Raw genomic sequence first — 8,114 nt, forward strand, 5'->3', positions numbered from 1 at the left:
GGTAACACATGAGAATTATTCAGCCACATTTGGGCAAAAACATGCAGGTTTGGACCAGCTGAGCATAGAGACGGAGAACAGAGCTCCAACAGTGATTTGAAAAGTTTCAATAATCTTGACTGTGAAAACTTTGAAATTCTTTCCATCTATTGAAGAAATCCAAGCTGTTCTCTGTGAAGGAGCAAAGCAAAAGTTTCTGCAGCAACCACTGAGACACTGATGGCTTAAATAATAATTGGCTGCACAACACAGGCTTGCAGTGCAGGGTTGAGAAGGTTAATATGAGGGAGATGATCACTCCATGCAGAAAGATGGCATAATTTAAGCTGCAGTGGACACATTTGCATATTCATGGCCCCGAATAACAGAAAGCGGTGATTGTTTCCTGTGGTTCAGGCACTTCAGTGGCCAGATGTCAGTGAAGCCGCCAGCCTGGCCAGTCTGCGATGCCTTATATTAAAGGACTCTACACGGAAAAGAGGGGGGAAGATTTGTAGGCCTGTCTTCTGCACGAGACCAAAGGGAAAAATGTTTGTTCTTACATGGAAATCTCTTTTTCTAAGACTTTTCTCCCATCTGCTGCGCTTGGCTGTTCAGGATATCTGATCCACCATGCAGCATTTATTCCAGCGAAATTTTAGATATTGGATTTGATTTGCGTCCTCATGTGCGCAGCATGTATGGATCACTCTGCATGGCATCGCACATTTCACACATCTCATCACTGCAGAGGTAAGAGATGGTCCCCGCGGCGAGACACAGCAGCTTCTGCCAGGGGTCCGTCGTATAAATAAATACACAAACACGCTGAAGCACAAACACACACTCGCTCGGTCATGCTGAGATACTTGGAGCAGAATGACAGAATTTGGCTGAGGGGAACAAAAAGGAGGCAATCCAGTTTATTTGCTTGTTGACTGGCAGGTTGTTGTGTATCAGGTTTGCGAGACAGAACAAGCATCAGCTGACGAACTGTGGAATCAGGTCAGGATCAGAAAAATTCAGCTTGTATCACATCGAGTGGGATTTTCTCTGATCCTCGTCTGAATCGTCACCTCCGGGACCGAGCCGAACTCTTCCCCAGCGACGTCCTCCTCTGTTTTCTCAGCATGCGAGCGGGCGGCTCTCCTTCCAAATTATTCATCAGGCCGAGACTAGACAATCCGCTGGAACTCGGGAGCCGAGTGAATGCTGACTAACTGTCAAGAAAGAAACTGGTCGAGCCCTTTTCTTCTCCCGTCTGCTGGTTAAAGATGGCGAGAAACCAAAAACACATCAATCTTGCACGCTGTTGACAGATTCCGGACACCTTTTCAGCAAACTTCGGTTGGTCATTTGAATAATTTGTGCTATTGTTGTTTCACAGCCGGACCAAATCAACAGTTTACAGCAGCTGTGCAGTCTCTCGCCGCCGCGTCTTGTTTGGTCTTTCAAACTATGACAAACTTCATGTGACAGTTGTGTTTGCAGTGTAACGCTGATTCAATATAGAGAAGTGCGAGGCTCCCAAATCTAATTTGCCACATATAGCGCCCTGGTGGCTCTGTTGTTTCATGTGCTGCGCAACTATTTTGATTCATTTTCTGACTTATTTTCTGAAGTCCCCTAAGATTTCTGCAAAATTGTCCAAACCTGAAGAACGTGTACTTTATAAATGAGTAAGACGTTGAGCAGTCTTTAGTCAGAGGAATATTGTCATTGTCGCACTGACCCTTCAACAAAACCTGCACCACCGTTGCTCTTAATATGAGCTTCTCTGGGGCATAAATGCTCCTGCTGTAATTTAAATGTGATTTCTTTTTATTGCATTTTAAAACTTTTCACTGTGCATGTTTTAGTCAGAGTGCACTCAAAGCCTCCTCAGTCAGTCGGTGCACAGCTTGGTTTGACAGGTCCGGTCCCTTTTTTCGCTGCATAGATGCTTCTTACAGTAACAAGGAGCTGAATCATGAATCAGACAACCAGGACCGGCAGCCGCTGCACATGTCCATCACAACGCACATGGCAGTTTGCATGATTGCAGTCCAAAAGCTGCTGTCAAACTGCCAGCGAGTCACAAAACAGGCAACTGTCACAAGGAAGGGATAAATCTGACAATTAGGAAGCTGTCCTTGTCATTCACTCCCAATCATTCACATAGGAAATTGACCAGTGGTCCAGAATGGGAGGATAGACTTCATCCAGTATTTTTCTTCCCTTATTTTTTTTTTTTTGCTTCAGTCTTTTCTCTCATTATCTCCAGTCGATGCTTCACAGAGACTTTACCCACCTGTCAATTCACAGCAGCGACTTGGCCGTCAACCCCGCCACGCAGAGGGAAATCTGGCCTGTCCGAAGTTCTGCCCGTGGCCGCTGTGTCCACACACAGTGGACAAAAACAAAAATGAGACTGTAGAAAAACCCAGGGCGCATGCTGGGATGTCATCTAATAACCTCCTGCTTCTTCCACATTTGCATTAGCTCAAAGGAAGAAGAAATCAGTGAATGAGTAGCTCTGATCTGAACTGCTGTCTGATCTTGGTCGCGCGTCTTAATCAGCTGCCTTCAAACATGAATGAGATCAAAACTACTAATGCAACTCTGGATTGAAGTGATGCCTTCAAGGGGGTTCTGCATTTGGTCCTCGGTTTTACATTTATCACTTATGATACAGTTAAACTTAGCAGTGTCATAGCTGAGGTCCAGGGAACACCAGAGACACGACTTAATGCCGGGGCTCATTAACAACAGCCTCACAGTCCGGCTGACTTTCACTTCATAATTCAGAGCGTTCATGTTCTCGTGTCTGTTCTGCAGATATTATCAGTCAATACAGGCGCTGCGGCAGCGATTGCTTGGAGCAGCTAACTTCAATGTCATGTCAATCAAAGAAACATATCGAATTAACAGTTGTTATTTCTGTTAGTCGACCTGCAGCAATCTGTCAGTCTCAGCCGTGCTTATTTCCATTTTCCTGTAGAAAGGAGTCTGGCTCTCGTACAGGTCGATGACATCCTCATTCTTAACGCTAAGAAAGCTCTGATTGGCTTGTTTTCTCCTAGCTGAGGAAACGCTAATCAGAGAGGACGAGACACTAGACCTATTTAAACCGCTGACATATCTGATGTGATTCAGAGGTCTGGAACCAGGATAAGACCAGACAGCTGTAAAGAGGTCACCAGAGGTGAATTTAACCCTAAACTTATCGGAGCACAGCATTGTAATTGTACCTTGGTTGATAAATTGTATGTTTTCCTTCATTTTACTGAGTTCGATAACTGGACACTTGTTAAACGCCCATCTGATTAAAGGTCAAAAGAGGTTTCGGCATCTATGTTTAAACTGGGCCAAATTTCTATCAACTCCCCGATAAACTGAAGTCAAAAAGATGAGTTTGGTGTTGTACTGAGCAACAAAAGCATGACTCTGTTTCAATACTTTCTGAATTTCCTGCCATATCTGTGGCACTTAACTCCGAGCCTGCTGGTTCAGTGAAGATGAGCCACAGATATAGTCTCACTTGTTCAAAAATAGCTCTGCTATGTCTTAAAAAAGCTGGGCACTTTTTATTTTACAGTTTTATGAAAAGTTACTCAAACAGGAGTAGATAGCACACTTGTTGGGGACTATTTTCAGCAGTGGATTAATCCACATTTGGTGCTCTGGTGAGTATTTGTAGCAGCAGGACGGAGAAAAAACTACAGTGTGTGCAATGAAGGAAAGTTCAAAAAGGAGCATGTATCGGGTTTTAGAAGTACAAATAACAACTGTTAACAGATGCATTGTTGGCTTTAGTGACATGATGAATTAGTAAAGTCTTAACCTAAAACCTAAAACTTTAGCCTTTAGTGTACCTGGGCAGTGCAACGCATCCCAAGATCCCAGTGAGTAAACAAGTGCTGATGGGTGGCTAAATTATTGGTAAGAAAGGGATAAAACTGTTATTTGAAAGTTAGAATTTACCTGATAAAACAAGTTTTACAGACACCTGAGCAACAACAATGATAATAACAGACGACTCCGACATCCTCCACAGGTCAATGCAAGTAGGTCAGGGTTACCAAAGAATGTCAGCGGCGGTGTGGGAGGGATATATGTGAGAAACAGGAGTCGCTCTGCCCTATATTTAATGATTTCTTTCCCTGACGCTGTCAGTTTCTTCACGGTTGACGGCTCATACCAGCATCATCCTCATTTTGCCTTTTTTCTCTTTGCCTCATCGTCTATCTGTCTATCTAGGTCTTCCTTTTGTTTCGTCTCTGTCTCTGCGTCTGCGAAGGTTTACCTCTAATTGTTTTCTCATCTCGCTCTCCGGGGATGTGTAGGCATGGCCTTATTATCCCGGCTGATCGATGTGATTTATAGGTTTAGGGAGCGAGACATGCAAACTTTCTCATCTCCTGGGGTTAAACCGAAAAAATCAATCACGCACACTCGCTGTGTGTGTGGGCCAATCCAGACCTGAAAACTACTTTCTCTAAAGACCATCATGGCAGCAGCAGCACTCTTCAAACTGAGCTTCTGAGTCTAAGTTGTTCTTTTTTTCTCCCAAATACTCAATTTAATCTTTATACCTGCAAACTGCTTTGTGCTTTTGCTAAAAATATCCTCAGCTGAAACACCTGGAAACACCTTTTTTTTTACTTATCATGTTGTCTTTCACTACAGTAACGCTGATTAATGTGTTTATGCCGTTACACTAAGCGGTAATTTGCCGTGACGCACGTGGCCTCCTTGTTAACATAATCACGTTGGCGCTCATGAGGACAGCAGGAAATCATATATGTGGAGATAATTCCCACCGAGATCTGATTGGTAATTGCGGTCTTTTTTTTTTTTTTTAAAGTCGTGTTTTTAATGGCAGTCGGCTTCACTAGAGAAGAAACAAGCCTCACATCTGATTCAGACCTAGATTGACTGAAGACTTGCAGCTTGTTTCTTATTGATCTCCCACATGACTCAGGCTGGCTGATAAAGAATCACGGACAATAAGAGCATTTCAAAGACTGTATTGGATTAAATTTACTCTAATGTTTTAAAACCTCTCCCTTATCTCTGATGATGGATCACACTGTGCACCTGCCAGACAGGTGCATGACGTCAAATCAACATACGGCAAGCTGTGTTAGTCACAGCGTGACTTCCATGGGATCAATACCACACAGTTTAGCATTCAGAATCAGCCTTTGGCCTAAACAGAAGAAGTGTGATGTGTAACGCATGTAAAAGACTCTAAATCATCTCCAGCAGGAAAAAACATCCAGCTTCCTTTAGCACTAATCTGAAGCAAGTTACTCCTCCTTAACCAGTTTCCATTGGGTTTTTGAGCATTTTTTGGCTTTAATTTGAAAGAGCTTTGTGCTTTAAAATTATCATACACTAGTTTGACAAGCTATTGTTTTATATATCACATTTCCACTGCAGGAACTAATCAAAATGCAGCTCCCCTCAGCTTTACAGACCTTTGCAGCTACTTTCCGCTGATTGTTTTGGTTGGTCTTGCTTTGGTTCACTCTTGCCGTGCCCATGGTGTCATTTTTGGCAGCAGCTGTTTTCAGAATAAAAGCTCTAAAAATCAAATACATGCTGCACAGCCAACCCCAGACATACAGACAAGGTTAGCAACTGGCTGATGAGTTTATCAAGAGTTGGTGGGGACCAAAACAGAGCTAAAATGAGTGAATATAGGTCTTACATTTGTGAGGTCATCAGAATGCTTGATGTATAAGTAAGAAACTGCTGGCATGCTAACCATCAGCTTTCTAATATATAACAGATCAGTGCTGGTTTGCAGTTTGTGCCACAGCCTCAAAGTAGCTGCTTAAATCTTGTCCCAGAACATTCTTGTCAAGCAGTTTTCCACAGATTTTTCCCTGATGTTTCTGAGTTACCATCTCCCTGCTCCCTTCAAAATGCTGATCAGGCCTTGGAACATCACTGATTGTCCAACATGACGTTGAAAATGGTGGTTATTGCTTTGTGCTTGTCGTGAGAACGCTTGCCGTGATTGGCTTGACCAATCATGGCCGAGAACGCTGGTAGCAGCCTGTGAAAGTACCTTGGATTTATGCTACCATCACGCCATGCAAGATGGTGAGTTCCCATGTTTACGAGCTGCAAGCGAACACATCATTGAACACTGTGTGGGTAAATAATACTGTGCAAGTATAATCTAATGAATTTGGGTTTAATGACCTTAAACGGCAGACTCTGATCAATGTGTGGGACCCCTGTTTGTTTGGTTTTCAGGCCCCTAGTCTCCTGGTTTCCAGGTCGTCATTAGGACTTGTATGTCGATGAAGATGCTGTTTAAGTCAGAATTTTGATATGACATGAACGCAGCATTAGTATTACCTCCTGAGAACAGCTCCTCTTTTCCCTGAGGCCTGTGGAGAACAATGCAAAAAACAGCACTGTTCATGAAGTTCTTCCTTTCTGAATTACGTGTGGGTACACCAAGGGCACAAATTGGCCAATAAAGTTGATTACATGTCTACAGAAAGGAAGAAGTAATTGTCAGCAATCATGTAGTAATCAAGCCCAAATCACAGAGCGTCGACATGTTGCTAAAGACTTCAAACTGATCTCTTTTTCTTCAGAGTTAACTTCAGGTTAGACTTCACTTTAAGACTCGAGCCTCGACTTCGACTTTGATGCGGTGACTCAGCCCACGGAGACACGACCAGCCCACTGTCGCTGGATGACTTTTATCTGTTTTCCAGTGACTCATTATCTTCAATTAACTCCAATTAGACTTGTTTAAGTACAATTAATCATTCATTAACCAAGGGAGTCGGGTGGCAAATATTTACTTATTCATCATACATATTTCTTGTTTTGCTCGTGATTTTTTTAGGAGCCAGTGTTCCTATAATGTGCGTTCATGTGTGCAGCTTTCCCATCTAACGGGCTGGCGTCCCTGATTGCACATTCATCATGGATGTTAGACCATAATCTTTTATCCCTCCTTCAGACAGTCTGTTGATAAAATCCAGTGGAGAGCAGGGACCAGCGAGTTAATAGACTATCACTCCCCCTAAAAAGAACTGATTGTACTATTCAGAAGGGTCACATACAGTGAGAGGGGTTACTGCAAAAGCGAGAACAAAAGAAAAACTGGGGGAAAGTGAGTGAAACGAAAGAGTGTATTTTGAGTCCTGAGGGTTAATTCGGTGGCTTTCAGCTACAATTGCCGTGTCTAAACATTCATGAGCCGTGGAGGGATGGGGGGGAGGGAGGGAGGGAGGGAGGGAGGGATGGAAGGAGAGGCAGGGAAACGAGGGGTATGGATGGAGCAACAGCACAGCGCTCAGACACAAGAGGGAGAGCCGGAGAGGCAGCTACTGCGTGAGCTCGTCCACAACGCTCTGAGCAGGTAGAGCGAGCACAGGCAGCACAGGGAGAGGGAGAGAGAGAGAGAGAGAGAGAGAGAGAGAGAGAGAGAGAGAGAGAGAGAGAGAGAGAGAGAGAGCAGGAGGGAGGGAGGGAAGAAGTCTGTCTTTTCACCTGAAGATTACTTTGTCTCACACTTCTCTCACCCTGAGCGCCGGGAGGAGCGGCGAGGAAGGAGCCGAGTTGATCAGGAGGTGCTCTCTGTTCTTTTTTTCCCCCATCATCTCTCTGTCTTCTGCACGGGGGTCAGCTGGACTTCTCGGCAAAAACCCCCGGTGAGCAGCCTCCACTGGAAAGACAGAGAAGCAGAACGTCAAGGAGAGGCTAAAAAAGTGAGGAAAAACTGCAGTGAATGGCAGTGGCTGCAAAGGAGGAGAAGTTTCACTGAAAATCTGCTGCTGAGAGCTTTTAAAGGTAGGACTTGGATTTATTTCATATGTTTGTGCTCATATGCATCTGATAAAACTGCATCTCCGCACTGAATGTGACCGCATACATCTGGATTAATGCAAAATCATGCAAAGATTTGTTGCACACAATGATCAGAACAACCTGTTACAAGGTAAGTCTTTAAATGCGGCCTCTTTGCATGTTGTATTTATCTCTAAGAAACCCTGAATATCATTTATTGACAGCAGTTTTCTCTTGTTTTATTCCACCGAGCCAAATGAAAATGGTGTGACAACAATGTGAAGTAGAACAGAGCACTGAAAGGAGGGAGAACAGAGTTTGTGGCAGAAAAG

This window comes from Chaetodon trifascialis, chromosome 18, assembly GCF_039877785.1.
Source record: "Chaetodon trifascialis isolate fChaTrf1 chromosome 18, fChaTrf1.hap1, whole genome shotgun sequence".
Classification (NCBI taxonomy): domain Eukaryota; kingdom Metazoa; phylum Chordata; class Actinopteri; order Chaetodontiformes; family Chaetodontidae; genus Chaetodon; species Chaetodon trifascialis.